This window comes from Sorex araneus, chromosome X (genome assembly GCF_027595985.1).
Source record: "Sorex araneus isolate mSorAra2 chromosome X, mSorAra2.pri, whole genome shotgun sequence".
In the NCBI taxonomy this organism is placed as follows: Eukaryota; Metazoa; Chordata; class Mammalia; order Eulipotyphla; family Soricidae; genus Sorex; species Sorex araneus.
Window position 1 is genome coordinate 337,960,398 of NC_073313.1, and position 16,496 is coordinate 337,976,893.

Here is a 16,496-nt window from a genome sequence, read left to right on the forward strand (position 1 = left end):
CTGAACTCACAGTGCCCCATTCGCTCACGCGCCCTTCCAAATCTCTGGATCTTTCCAGATACTAGTGCCATGTCTGTAATCTCCATGTCATCTGTAAAGCAGTCAGGCAGCAATTCTTTAGGACCCTACATGTCTTCTCTTAGAATTAGATTCTGGCTTTTGGGGGCTATATTATACTATTATACTTTAGTACTTTCTACATACCACTTTTATAGCTCTTTTCACAGTGTGTGGTTAATTAATTTTTTTAGAGGGAGGGCTAATGTGTTTCTCTCTATTAAATAGTTTGGCATAAACAGCTTTGCAGCAGAACTCTGTAATTCCATTTCGGTTTCTATTGTGTCTGGCATATAGTAGCTGACTCAAAAATACCTTACATAAATGCATGAAATTATACACTTAGGTATATGGATGGCATTTGCAATAATTTAACAATCTGTTTTACTAACATAGTTATTTTTTTTCTCTTAGATTATAGGTTAACTACACTCCCTTCACTTGTATCTGTGACACATGAGAACCAGATACATTCAAGATAAAAGATGACCTTAAATCAATGAGATTAGTGTTTTTAGATTGAAAGACACTGGTGCCTTGTAAGGTGGTGTGGGGCAAAGAATGAAAAGAGAAAAAAAGAGTTCCACATTAGAGACGAACTGAATGTAAAAGACTGAAAAGTGTATGTGACAATACATAGATTTCAAATAAAAGCATTATGCATCCAAATGCTGATAAATATGTATATATGTATAGATATCTATATATATAATACATAAAAGAAATGACATAATGTGGGAAATTCTGTACCTTATCTTTCATCTTTAATTATACATATTTGAAGTCATTCCCTATCAGAGCTGTTTCACAAACATATTATCTAGCTTGATATGGTACAGCATTCACTCATTCATTCATGACTACCACGAGTTGCCAGGGCACACACCAGCCCAGCACTCTGACAAGCTTTGAACAAAGACACAGCGATGGAGAATAATAGACTTTGAGAAAGTTTTACTCCATGCAGAAGTGGTGTTCTTGGATTGTTCATGGATTTGGGATTTGGTGCCTGCCAATAACTTTCTCTTTTCCAAGAATATCCTCCTCCCCAAATCAGGGATGCTAGATCCATCTTAAGTATTTCTTTTTTTTTTTTTTTGATGAGTTGAGTTTATTTCATTCCGAATCGGAATTGCTATTTACATCTCGTTTTTAAACTATTATTTTTTTTTAATTTTATTAGTTCACCATGTGGAAAGTTACAAAGCTTTCAGGTTTAAGTCTCAGTTATACAATGCTCAAACACCTGTCCCTTCACCAGTGCACATATTCCACCACCAAGAATCATAATATACCTCCCCCCTTCCCCCCACCTCCCCAGCCCCTCACCCTGCATGTGTAACTGGTAAATTTCACTTTACTTTCACTTTACTTTGATTACATTCAATATTTCAATTAAAAAATTTCACTATTATTGATTTGGAGTTTCTCCCCCCTAAAGTCAAGCTTACAATGTTGTGATTCCTGGCAGACATTTCACTAGACTTAGTTACTAAAATACAGAAATCCAAAACTATGCTGCTGCTAGTGCGGCCTCCGGACCTCATATCTCTTCATTCTCAGCAATGGAAAACAAATTACCAAATGCTTTCTTTTCATCTTAAGTATTTCTAAAGCTGCTCCCCACACTTCTGGAGTCAGCAGAACCAACTATCAATGCCTTTACTTGGGCAGAGCAATCGAAAAGGATACCTCATCTCTACTTGATATTGAAATAAAATCAACTGAAATTTTGAAGACAGTGTTTGATATACTACATATCTTCTTATTGCAAGTACTGTATTTAATGCTTCATATAGTTTATATCCTATTAAATTCTTCTATTGTATAAATTACTGTTAGTTCTGTTAAGAAGAAATCATGACCCCATTTCTTTGGGAGAGGAAATAAAGCTTATATGAAAGAAATTAAAAACTTTGCTAAATCGCTCAGCTGGTATGATAAATTGATTTTATGGTTTAACTTTATCCAAAATTTTACCAAATATTTGTTTCACATTAAACTCCTGTGGACTTGCAGACTTTTTTGTAATGACTTTGGACAACACAGCTGCATATGCTTATTGCATGCATTTCTACTATTTTGTACTGGTCATTTATCCTGCTCTGATTTATTTTAAAATAATTTATTGTCCAAAGACTAAATATGTGCATATTATTGAACTTCAAAATAATGATCTTTTCTATTAGGTGTTTTATGGTTTTATGCTTTGGTTTTGGACTTAACTAATTATCGAGAGAAGTAGACTCTATGGTTTTCATTTTACTAAAGTGTGTAGTGTTGCCTGAAATTGTCTTATCTATATCATGGCACTGATTACTAACCTGAGCACATAAAGGAACACTTTTTTTACATCTTTGCAGATTTGTGCACCCAGACCAATATCTTGGTGTATTGATCTTTAACATTTTCTATAAACATTTTCAGGATGATTTCAGAATATTTCTGGTCAGTCAGAGTGAAAGTGGAATAAAAATACAAGTAACTACTTTCCTCTTTAAGTATGAGAAATTTCTTGGATTTGGCACTGACTTCCATAGTTAGCATCACCTATTATTTTAAGCATCTTTCAGGTGTTATGTAGCTCTGTCTCTGCTTGATTATGACTATACAACTCACACACTGGCCATGTGCTTGTCTGTAAAGCAACATGCCTGCAGACGGTGATTTTAGATTCTATTGTGGTGTGAGTCTGCAAGTAATAAGATTTGATCAGACTGAGTTATATTCTATTTTCTAAAATTGACTCTGACTATTCCTGAACTCTTAACTTAGCTATTTAATGTGTTTTGTAAAACTATTGCCAGAGGACCAATTTCTTTGACTGTATATCTTGTAAATAAAGTTTTACTTGCAGACCACTGTGTTCACTTGATTATATTTCTGTGCATACTCCTTTATAGCACTGACAAACAGTTCACAAAGCCAAAATTCTTTACTACCTGGCCCCTTAAAATAAAAATTTGGATACTCTGATCTATACAATATGGCAATTTATAAAATTTTATTCCATGGATGCTCATGTGAAGATATTCTCATTATTCATTCCCAGTTCTTATTTTTGTGATGCTGATTGATTTATTTCAAAAATCAGCATGTACTAAAGCATTTGGACTGGAGTGATAGGACAGCAGGTAGGGTATTTGCCTTGCATGCAGCCGACCCAGGTTTGATTTGTCCCTCTTGGAGAGCCCGGCAAGCTACCGAGAGTATCCCGCCCATATGGCAGAGCCTGGCAAGCTACCCATGGCATATTCAATATGCCAAAAACAGTAAAAACAAGTCTCACGATGGAGATGTTACTGGTGCCCACTTGAACAAATGAACAAATCAGTGAGCAACGAGATGACAGTGCTACAGTGCTACTAAAGCATTTATGACAAGCACACATCAAGGCCAAGTATCAATCTTTTAAGATGAAATAATGAACTAAACATATCTGAAGATCATAGACTATAAAGGTAAGCATCATTTGATCTTTGTGAAGTTACATATGCTGACCTTCAAGTCTACTACAACCCAAACTTGAATAGTGAGAGATAACTGGTATTAGAGAAGACTGAATTAAATTGTACACATGAAAACTCTGAAAGTGAATTGTACAAAGAGTTGGCTGTGCTTTTGCTGTTATTACTCTTCTCTGATTGGGTTGGAAGCTCACAGGAATTATGAGGGACCTATCAGTCTCACCAGGAGTCCAGAAGAGTTTAACAAACTCTAAGATTTCCTCTGTAATAGCAAACAGACTAACAGTAACAAGACAAACAGTACAGGATAGTGGTCCAGGATGGAAGAGATTAGGATTTTCCAGAATCTCGAGATCTCCTTTATCTACTTGGAGAAGGTCCAAAGTGCTCTCTAATCTTAAAGAAGCAAACCTCTCAAAATCAAGCACTGAGCAGTCTTTTCTAGGTCATGTTTAGTTGAATTTTCCTAAGAAAACTACCTTATTGTTTTCAGTATTGTTTTAATTCAGAGTGAGGTTTGCATTTGTTCTGTTTTATAATAAGCAACAAAGACAATCCTCTTTTAAATGTGGACATTTAACTCGAGGCCAGAAATGCCAAGTCAATAAGGCTACATTTAAAAATTAGTCATATTCCATTCAACATTCTACAACCTATAAAGCTCACTGACACTAGGTAAACCAAGACAAAAAAAGACAAAAAATGTATTTATGCAATACATTCTATATGTACAAAACACAATTCATAAACTTTAACTGATTTTAACGTCAAGCATGTGTTTAAGTCTAATAGTTTTACTATTTTTTTTTAACTTTAGGGAAATGAATAAATGTAAATGCCTCTCCCAAACCAAACCAATGAGTTCAGTGGATTTTTTTTCATGGAAAGTGAATAGGGCACAGAACTGGAAAACAATTAGAACAACTGTGACCTATTATACTAGTTCATAAAGCTCTTAAAGACTGCGGCACCCACAAGGTTGTGGCATATGGGAGACAATCCCAGCCTCTAATTTCCATGTAACAGTAAGTAGTTCTATTACCAGACAGGCAAATGGGGTAGTCAGCAGACAAATAAATTACTGTAGCACAGTGAACCTTAAAAGGCATGCCAGAGTTTTCCACATACAAAATTAACATGTCCTAAAATCTTATTTTCCCCAGCAGTGTAACTTGTGGACTCTTGGATGTGAGTAAAAGACTCCAGGGCTTCTGAAGTCAATGCCACACAGACACTCAGAAACACAGGCTTTCAAGGGTGATTTGACTTAATTAATTTTAATTCCATTGCTATTGCTTTTCATTTTGAGGGCCAGACCTGGCAATGCTCAGGGGCTACTCTCCACTCATTGCTCAGGGTTGTTCTGGGGAACCAGGTGGTGGTGGGGGTCAAGCCCAGACTCCCCAGAAGCAAAACATGTGCTCAACACATTGCATTATTTCCCCATGGCTGTCAGGGGTGAGATTTTAGTCACATGATGATCATGTGGACCTTTAGTCTTTAATAATCTTTCTTCCCCCTTTTTCTTCCCCAAAGGCATTTTATTTATTTTTTTATTTATCTGTTTGTTTGGGGGGCCACCCCTGGCAGAGCTCAAGGATTACTTCTGGTTCTCCACTCAGAAATGACTTCTGGCAATGCTCAGGGAGCCATATGGGGTGCTGGGGATTGAGCTACAATCAGTCACATGCTAAGGTGCCCTACACTCTGTATTATCACTAGCCCCCTGAGAGTCCCCTTTAAAAAAATGTGCTACCCAGGATGCAATCACTAGATAACTACCAACTCCCACCTTCAGCTCTCCAAATCATAATTAGTAAATTTTACTAACAGACTACTTTATCAGCCAGTGTATTTTTGTTGGTAGTGTCTGAAAATGTTGCATTTCCATGTCAGGGTTCTTGTATAGTTCTTCATCACTGACATCCCCTGAACCTCTCAAAGTGCCCTGACGGATACATATTCTACCTCCCCGTATTGTTTGGGTAGACGAACAAATGGGTGCACTGTTTAATGTAGTTACAAGAGACTCTCTTAAAAATGAATTGCCTATTTGGAGACTGTGCGAAGTCTGACTTCAAAAAAATGCTTTTCTTTGAAGTCAGAGGGCAACAGGAAACTGAGAGGGAGGTGGTGACTCAGAGGGACACAAGTAGCAGACATGAGAGAACCATAATACAGTCTTCAGGGTTCTTGGGCAGGTACCTGAGCTTTGTTGCCTATTTGCTCTGTGGATCCGATTTTGCTTCCCCGGAAATTGCTCCCGGAGATGGAGATGCCAACCAGGCGGGATTCACCAATTCACCACCAGGTTCATTTTCTAAAAGACAAAACAAAACAAGATAATGAATGACTGAAGTGAGGATATGAACAAGAATTCCCTCCTTTGTGCTATTACTTATAACAAAGACTTAATATTTAAAAAGAGGTAAGAAATGTGTAAATGATTTCACTCAGAACATTGGTTATAAGAACCATATGGACGAGTAGAAAATAGTTTCCAATATTCAGTTAATTTACTTTAAAATATAAGACTTTTAACAGTTTTTAAATACTCGTCTGTTTGAAGGTAAAACTTAATATTTAGATTGACCAATTTCCAGACTGTGTGTAAGACCATTTAGTGTCACCTTTAACACTTTGATGTAATTGAAAGCAGTTTAACTAGGGAGAAATATTTTACAGGTGTTAACTATTTCTTGGAAATAATGTGATTCTATTCATGACAAAACATAGTCTGTCAATAACAAAGGCATCTCCAAATGTTAGTTCATTTTCATTTTTGTACAATAACAAAAGATATTGTCTTTGTTAATGTAAATTTAGAATTTATTTATCAACTTTCCATCAAGATACTCTGCAGTATTGTTTCAGTGTTAGAAACTATTTTTTACTGTTCTAATTAGAAAGAAAATACTCTGATTATTTCAAACCCCTTTGTCAAAAAGAGAATTGATTTTTTTTTTAATAAAAGGAATTCAAATACCAGAAACTGAAGAGAACTAGGTGTCTCAGCTGTTGAAGCTATTGTTTCTGGTGTAAACCTCAGAATTCAAAGTCCCTCATTAAATTGAGTCTATGGCAATAGCAGACGAAGTGTTAATGGGCATCAGTGAAGTGCATCAGGCAAATGAAGAGACCCTAAGGGCTCTCCATGCTGTTTATGATCAGCTGCATTCAGCAGCATTACCATAAATCCTCTAAAAGATATTGTACTCCACTTCTTCCATGCTACCTTGCAATAAAGAAAGCATTTAGAGTGCTTAGCAAGTAGGATTTGAAATAAAATAACATACAATTTCCTATGAAATACACGAGTAGCCTATAAAATGCTACTGTAACACATTTTATTATTCGCCTTAATAAGAATTTACCAAAACAAACCCATAAAGAACAGAATATTTTGGAAAATATACACCTGGAAGTAGAATGGTTTTAAAGTCATTCGGAAAACTCAAGGTTAAAAACAAAATAAAAGTTGACATACTTGGGGGGGTATCTGAAAATTTGTACTCGTAGTTTGCAGTGATTTAAAATATTTAATCTCACTGTGATTCAATTAAAAATTTTAAAATTAAAAATAAATAAAATACTTTTAAAATTCTGAGTTTTCAGCTTACAGCAGTGGAAAACCATTTATATTAAGAAATATTTAAAGGGGCTTGAATGATAGCACAGCGGGTAGGGCGTTTGCCTTGCATCTGGTCAACCCGGGTTCGATTCCCAGCATTCCATATGGCCCCCTGAGCACCGCCAGAGGTAATTCCTGAGAGCAGAGCCAGGAGTGAACCCTGTGCATCACCTGGTGTGGCCAAAAAGAGCAAAAAAGGAGAAATATTTAAGGAACTGGGTGGTTTTGTAGCTGCTTTGTAAATATTTTTATCAATATTCAACATATACAAATATACATATATGCACTCAACTATACCCATATATGTAAACACATGTTAATGTACATTCATACCAGGGATTTTTCTCAACACTATTTGCTGTTAATTGAAAATGTATTTATAAATTTAACTTTTATGTGATGAAGGTAAATGCCCCCAGACAGTGTCAAATTAGATACCTACCTACCAATAAATCATCTAGATTCAGAAAGAAATAAACATCCACCTGGGATTAACAACCACAGAAGCTTAGAAATCAGAGATGAGGTCAGGGACTTACAGAAGAGGAGAACACACACATAAACTCCATATCTGAGTAGTCTCAAGAAAAATGGACATTACTGATTCTGAAATAATAACATGATAGATTAATACTATAATAATACCTTTCCATCAAACACAATTCAATATATGGATTGTCCTGTTTTTGCCTTACTCCTGTGATGTCTCAGTCAATGTTGCTATGCATATTTTTATTCACTAAATCTCCCTCAAGCTGAGGTTATCTCTGACAGAGACAGAACTGAGATAAAAGTACTTTCATTCCGAATTATTTTGTTTTTACTTTTTTTTTTTTGGTGGAGTTCTGGAAAGGATGTTTTGGCCACACCTGGTAGTGCTTAGGGCTAACTTCTGGCTCTGTTCTTAGGAATCACTTTTGGCAGTACTCACAAGACCCTATGAGGTACTGGGGATCAAAGAACCCAAGTCTGTGCAAGACAAGTGCCTTAATCCCTATAAAATCCATCTCTCTGGCCCATTTATTCTAAAATATCTTAAAATAAGAGTCCTTGGGGCCATGCTGTAGAATTTCATCTGAATTCTTGATGGGAGAATTTTTGCACAAGGAGAGTGCCTCTATTTTGTGAACTGGCTCAGTTCTCCTTTTTACATGTTCATAATGAGTGCACATCGTTAGCCTTTAGTGCTGGCTAGGAATATCTCTACAAATGCCTTCTCGACTACCCAATTCTACAACTGGACATCACAGATGGCAGTAGGGGTGCCATCTTTTCACTCTCTTGCCCTAAAATGTACCCATCTACCTACACGGCAAGAAGCAGCTTCTGTGACTTTCCTTGGAGCTGTCAGTACATGAAATTGTGGACATTCATGTTACTCTCTTCATTACTTCTTGGACGTTTCCAATTTGTAAATGATCTTATGATCAAGTAACACATGTCTGTACCTCTTTGGCCATCTGAGTCATTTCTTTGGGGTTACCAACCTGAGGAAATATTTCTTGCTTCCTTTATTCTTCCTAAAAGTTCTGCATGATATTGATTAAAGATGAGGGACATGTTTTGACAGCACCTATTTTTCAGACTTGCAACATTGAACAAGAAACTAGACATTCCTCACAGGGCAAGGGCAGGAGAATAAATTCACCTCAGTGAACAGGTACAGAGTTGCAGGTGAGTTTCAGAAACAAATCCAAAGATCCTTGAACTGGTTCCTTTGCTTCCCTGAGTCCATGCCTCCATATGCTTGAACAGAAACATGCTCTGTAGAAGCTCTTTAGCATATTACAGTGGTCAACTTTGGGATGCATAATACTGAAAATAAAAGTTAGTGTAGTGCAGCAGCCAGGTGGAGTGAGTGCAGTCTTGACCTGCTGTGCTTCAGGAGGTTGGCCTTTCAGTTGGATTTCAAGTTGTCTACACCTATTACTAGAATGGAGATCCAACTGCCCAGTGACTGTGAGATGAATAAATTGTCTGCGCCATCTGGTACCTAGTACGTTCTTCATTAGTCTTTCCTGCTTGACTAGAAGCATTATGCTTCCCCTTGTGTCAAATTAAGGATAGTTTAGTAAAATCCCTCACTTATATTCTTTGTTTTAGATTAAACTCCGGAGGATATGTTTCCATTTCTAGTTGGCTCTAACATTTAGAGCATGCATACAAACTTCCAGTTCTGAAAATGTGACTACTTTTAGAATAGAGTTGATAAAACATATGAGAAAATATTTAATAAAAGAAGCAAATAAATAAAAGAAAGGGATAAAGTAAGACAGAACATCTACATTGCTTATTTTATTGTTAAATTATTATGTATTGCTTTTTTTGTGTATTCTGAAGTCCAGACTCATTGTTTATTGTCTTAAGGGATCCATTTTGCAGGGGCCAAAGTGATACTTCAGTGGGAGGGCATTTGCCTGGAATGCAGCTGACACAGGTGGGTCGCTGAATACTGCCAAGAGTGAGCCCTGAGTGTAGAGCTAGGAGTAAGCCCTGAGTACTATGTAGTGTGGCAAAAAAAAACCCACAATATAATTTTTTTAAAAAAATTCCATTTTTCAAAGGCTAGAGTGTATAGTACATTTGTCTTGCATGTGGCTAAATTTGGTTCTATCTCCAGCACTTTTGAAAATCTGAACTCATCAGAAGTGATCCCTGAGCACAGAGCCAGGAGTAAACCTTGAGAACCACTGGGTTTGTTGAAGGAAGGAAAGAAAGAAAAGAAAGAAGGAAAGAAAGAGAGGATGAGAAGGAGAGAAGGAAAGGAAGAAAGGAAGAAAAAAAGAAAGAAAGAAAGAAAGAAAGAAAGAAAGAAAGAAAGAAAGAAAGAAAGAAAGAAAGAAAGAAAGAAAGAAAGAAAGAAAGAAAGAAAAAAAATTTCTTAGGACTGGATTGTTTGTGGTTTTTGGGGAGGGAGGTTGACAATCAAGTTTTCACTTCTTCCCCAACCATAATCATCAAAGCACACAGGCTTTTTAATGTCAACATTCCCTGTAGATCACCTATGAAGATCATACCAAGAGTAGCACTGTTGTCCTGTTGTTCAAAGATTTGCTCAAACGGGTACCTGAATGTCTCCATTGTAAGACTTGTTTTTACTGTTTTTGGCATATTGAATATGCCATGAGTAGTTTGCCAGGCTCTGCTGTTTTGGCGCAATACTCTCTATAGCTTGCAGGGCTCTCCAAGAGGGACGGAGGAATCAAACCCAGGTTGTCTGTGTGCAAGGCAAACGCCCTACCTGCTGTGCTATAGCTCCTGCCCCTTACCAAGAGTATAACCTTGAATAAGCTCTACCAAGGAACCCTTATTTCTAGCATGCCAACTAATGAAAGGCACCAGAAAAAATTATAATTTTGAACTTTACTGATTTTTAAAAAGTCATCATATATATCTTTATTTATACTATGTATGTATATATATCATATCCATAACTAAATCTATAATTTTCCCTCTTATTTTAAGGTACTTCTAGGCCTAGATCCACAGCTAAGCTGTCCTTTTAACCAGCTACAGACTTACACTGTAATGGAAAGTTGAGTTTTCCATTGTGGACTTTTGGAGAGAGTTGCAGGACAATTCATTTGTGGGAAAATACGCTGACAACTGTAGCTCTCTGTGAGTTGTAAGGAGACACTCCGCACAATGGTCTTGTGTGAAGGAAAAAATAGAACAACCTTACTGTACAGAATTTGGTATGGAATAACCAGATTGAATAGAATTTGGCAGTGAAGATGGCAAGCTAAAATGTTCATTGTCCAGTTGAATAATTTCAGCTTTCAGAATCCACTAAAGATGAGCACAGATGCATATACAAAATTGTTCAATACAATATTCTGTGTAATTAAAAGTGTAAGAACAGAGAGACAGGAGAGAGCTCAACTTGTAGAGCACCCATGTAGCATGTTTGAGACTTTGACTTTGATCCCATGGCACCTTATGGATTCCTGAGCACTAAAGTGTCCAACCATCAGGGTAGCACTGTCAGCTGAGGCACTGGTGTTAAGTGGCCTGAGCCACCTACCCTAGCTCCACCGATTGTGATCCCTGTAAAAATATCAAATTAAAACCACCAGGAGGAGAGAGCTAGGTCATAGCAAGTTTAGATTGTATGTATTGACAGTGACGCACCACTAAGACATTGAGAAAAGTAAAAAAAAATAAAAAATAAATGCAGCACAACATATACCACTATCTTTATTAATGTAAGAGGTGAACTGATACTTAATAATATATTATATATTTATACTTGCAATGCCAGAATGAGAATATAGAATGGGTCCAGACCCAATAGTTAACAGATTTACTTTGACGTAAGAGAGTGGGAAATAGGATTAACGAGGGCTTCACCCTTTTATTTATTTGTCTTGAAATCTCACTCAGTGGTGCTTAGGGTTTACTCTTGGCTCAGTGCTCAGAAATAACTCCTAGCAGTGCTCAGGGTACCATAAGCAGTGTAGATAATTGGACTGGGACCAGATGTATGCGAGGCACATGCCTTAACATTTGTACTATTTTACTGATCTCTATTTCAGGTTTTTATCTTTAATATTTCTAATTGTTAAATATTGATTATAAAAAATTATGTTGTATTTATGTATCAAAATTACATGTATGGTTATGATTTCATCACATGGTACTAGTTTTAAAAGCTTTTTTTTTATCAATGGCTATAATTAATAAACCCAGTTTACATCATAATTACAAGCAAGTTGCATTTTCTAAAACCAAAGCTATTGATGCTTTACAGTGTTGTTGATAACTGGTTCTAGGATCTGCTGACTGTTTACACACCAATAAACAATGCTACGAAGAAACCACATTTAGGTCCAATTAGATCATTCTAGCTCATTAAAAAAAACTTCAGATTAAGCAAAATGATATAGAAAAGCAATTAAAAATGGAAACAATTAAAGGCCAACAGCACTGTGTCATGAAGGCAAGAACTGTCTTTGACACCATCTTCCCTTTCACCAGAGCTGAGTCAGCAGAAAGGTGGCACACACATACTGTGTGCACTGTGGCTCCCTCTCAGTCAAAGGCAGTTTGTACTGACCTACAAGACTGTGGTCTCAAAGTGGTCACCAACAACCACTATACTAAGAGGGAATACTTATATTCAGTTGGGGTCCCTTCTAAGCAGGGACTCCAGGGTCCACCCTCAGTGAAATGAAGCCAACTTGCATGAGAACAGTCAATATTAGGACCTAGCAAGGCAATAGCTGCTCAGATCCAGCAAATGGAAGGTTCCCCTGGCAATGTTCTGGGAGCCACTGCAACATTTGGGAATTGAACTTGGTCCCTTGTACTTGCAATGAAATCCTGACTACTCAGTTAACTTAAGCTTAAAGAATGGCCTTTGAAGTCATTGAACACTAGAATGGAAACTCATTGTAGTCATTTCTTCTGCCCTTCATTTTCACACTTAGACCCAATTTATAGAAAGCAAATAAACTGTCTGTGGTTGGAAATGAATACTATTCAAGAGCAGCAGGTTTGGGTCTTAGAATACATTCCCGGGGGTACGATTCCCAGCTCACTTGCCCCCAAGCCATGAAAATTATTTTGAAGAAGTCTAAGAATTAGTTTCAGTGACTGTGGTTAAAAGCACCGAGCTTTAGCCTTGAGGACATGTGGAGGAATAACTTTCGATACAACATATAAAAGGTGAGAATTGGCATCAGCCAGAGAGCAGTATTCGAGATTCTGCAATTCACATCTAACAAATATTACTTCTGGGAACTCTTGGAGATGTGAATTTATTATATTTGAAATGATTCCTCACCTACTATACGGCAAGTAGCTATAGGATTTGGATTTAGAAGTGGGTAGGTCCATCTACTAAGATTTTTCAGGCTCCCACCGTCTGCTTACTGATTAAATAAATGGATCTCACAAAATTTGAAGTTTCTCAGAATGTCACACCCAAATAAATTTCAATTAGGGATAGCAATCTGTCATCCTAGTTTAGGGGAATTTTTGGTTTAGTCTATGTACCCCATAGTGGAATTCCTCAAATTTTCACTCATATTCCTCCTGAATCCTATGAAAAAAATTTTTAAGTTATTGCTCCTGTTACATCATACTACTACTCATTACTAGATCATGATCATTAGTATTACCATGGTAACATCTTACACATGTGTCACAAAATGTTTGAAAGCCCGAAACTGAAGAAAAATGAAGGCCTGAAGACCTTGCTTTAATTAGTGAGAGCTAGTAGGAGCCAAGATGGAACTGACAATGTCCTTCCTATTTTCTGCACAGTCTTACAAGCTTAGTTACAGATCATCCCTCAGGGAATACATTTCACTAGTGACCCTATCTTCTGGTACTTTGTCGGTGTCCTTCAAACAGATGTTTTCCACTAGGGTTCATACCTTTCTCCCCCTTGACAAGCAACGATTGCTCACTCTTCATCAGATCTCACTGATTATGCATTAAGAGTTTGCCTCTTTGTCTCCAACACTCAGTAGGAGGCCACTATCCTACAGATTCTGGACAGACACCCTCCAATCCCCTTACAGAGGACAGGTGATGAAAGTTGAAGGAGCTCATATGACATCCAGAATTCAGAGCTGGCTCTTCAACTGTTTTCTGACTTTTGTTAATGCCGTGTTGTACTGGTGATGGCAAGTTTCTTGAAAGGCAGGGATACTACCTATTCATCTTTGTATCTTTGTATCACTGGGATCCAGAAGAAAGGAATTAATTAAATGGATTATGATAGGACAATAATAATAATATCAATACTTTGAATTCCTTGATAATAATATAGGTATTTATTATTATGTGAATTTTTCCTGGCTTCCAGTATACTATTTAGCACATACTATTACTATCTAATCCTGAATTGATCTCTAGGAAATTTGCAAACTATTTGTCTTACTCTGTTTAAGCTTATAACAAAATACTATACACGGGGCATTTCACAAATGACTGAAATTCATTTTCCATTAAATTGGGTCTTGGAGTTAGCAGTGTGAAAATCTGAGGTTGAGTTCTAATGAGCATCTCTTTCTGGTGAGAGATGGCTGGCTATTTTGGTGGGGTAGAGTGGGGATTAGGCTGTGCCTGGGATATACAGAGGCTATTCCTTGGCTATGTGTTCAGAAGGAAATTATTGGAGAACAATATGCAGTTCCAGGCATGGAACTGGGTTGACTTTGTGTAAGGTACCATGTTGTTTCTCTGGTCCCAAACAGCTGCCTTCATACTGTATCTTTATATGGGGAAAAGGGGAGGATGCTTGTGCAGTCAAGTTTATAAAGTCATCAATCCTATTCATAAAAGCTCTGTCCATTGTGTGAATTCCACTCAAAGACACCACCTGCTTAACCTATTGCCTTTGTGATTTGGCATATAATATGTGAATATCAGACGATAGTACCATCTTTCAAAAGATGGACAGGTTGCATACCAACAGCCTGTATCCTGGAAGACAAGGATAGGGCGCAGTTCTATTTAAATCAGTCATCTGTTTTAGAAGCAAAGGCATGTGGCAGGGAGAGAACTTGATGTAGGTGTGTGCATACTCACAAGAGTATTTCTAATTCTTGTTGTTTCTGAGACACAACGACTTCCTGGATTGAATCATGCTGTTAATTGCTTACCGAACTCCACACCATTTGCTAGGGTTCCTTGGGGAGAAAACTAGAATTGCAGCAGCAAGCCCCCTCATAGAATATATAAATTACTGTCTGTCAAGTGCTGTGATTGTAGAGTATGACTGAAATATATTATTAGTTTAACTAAAAAAAAAGGCTGCACATTTCAACTAGAAAATTCTAATGCTAAAGGCCATGGACACATTTAGTGACCTTTACTTTTGACAGAGCTCTGAGTGGACATCCTTTGTCTTCCCAGGAAGAAATGGCAAGGATTTGGGAGTACTCCAAACTCCCTAGACTCTTAGAAGTCTCATCTGGGGGACTTGCAGTCAGGAGGGTGAAAACTGAGAAGAGATAATCTGCGTAAATATATTCTCTAGTAAAGGACTTTGCAAGGCATAGAAAAGACCCTTCTAAGTTACAGCATTGTCATGCTGATTAGTTTACTTGATCCTCTAAACAATCCTGAGACTAGGGTAAGGGAGATTCAGCAGTTCTATTTTCAGAGAGAAACTGATTTTCAGAAAGGTAACTTGCCTGGGATCATACGACTGGGAATTGAACTCTGTTTTCTTGACTGGACACATAAATTCTATCTTTCCACTTGCCTCAAAGGACTATATGTAACACAGTTCTGAAATGAAATTTCTTGTGTCCTCAACTTTCACAAGCGTGCTAAAAGAACGATGACCAAAGGCATAGACAGAATATCCCTGGTACACCTGCTTCCTGTGAGATCTGAGGGTTATGGGCTGAGGAATGAACTCTAAATAATTAAACCAGTATCTATCCTATTCCAAACCCCTACATTGAAAAGATGCCATTATCTGTTATTACTTTTTACAACCTAAGTATGTTGTCTTTACAAAGAGAAAATAATCCTGAAATGGTTGATACTACCTTACAACTGATTAAAACATATTGAATTTTCATACAGAAGGAAAGTTGAGTTAGTGTGGGCCAATCACCTAACTTCTCTCTCTTAATCTTCCTCCACCTCTCATCATCTCTGTCTCCTTGTCTCTCAGCCTCATTGCATCTCTGTCTCCCTGCCTCTCTGCCTTTCTGTCTTTCTGTCTTTGTCTCTTTTTGTTTCTTGTCTCTGTCTCTCACTCTTTCACTTTCACACGCATACACACATGTATGTGCATGCAGGTATATAGGCTCACACATGCGCACACATGCACACACAGAGCATCCTACAATTTCTATCTTTTTTTCTGCAAAGGAGAACACCAAGGACTGAAATTTATTGTAAGTTTCATGTAGGATTGATAGAGAATTAAGACGTAAAAGCAAACTATTGCCCAGATTTATCAAAGCACAGCACTGCAGCTCATTCAATACTTCACAAAGGGCTGGAAATGATATTCCATTCTCTGTTTTGCTACTGTTTGTGTTGAATTCTCCCCTTAAATCATGGGCAAAGAGGAAATGTTTGGGAATCCCTGGCTGTCAACCAAAATACCAGGAAAACAGCAACCCCAAATGAGCTCAGCTCACAGTGGCAAAAATTATGACAGCCAACAAGAGATGAGATAAAAGCAACTAACTAGGGTTGTGGCCAAGATGAGAAGCTAGATTTTTTTCAGTGTTGGTAAGGAGAGAGATGCAGACACAAATGATTAGGTTCTAATTTAGAATTGCAAGGATGAGGGGCTGAACGATAGCACAGCGGGTAGGGCGTTTGCCTTGCATGCGGCCAACCCAAATCCCAGCATCCTATATGGT

General features: G+C 37.4%; 1 protein-coding gene across 24 annotated transcripts in view; it reads right to left on the reverse strand.

Annotated features, from left to right (window-relative positions):
* MYT1L (myelin transcription factor 1 like) overlaps window positions 1–16,496 on the reverse strand; it is a 513,839-nt gene that overhangs the window by 361,383 nt on the left and 135,960 nt on the right. For all 24 annotated transcript variants that reach the window (XM_055120044.1, XM_055120037.1, XM_055120036.1 and 21 more), the window contains one exon: window positions 5,730–5,844. The gene's annotated coding sequence lies outside the window, so the exon portion shown is untranslated. The remainder of the gene's footprint in view (window positions 1–5,729; window positions 5,845–16,496) is intronic.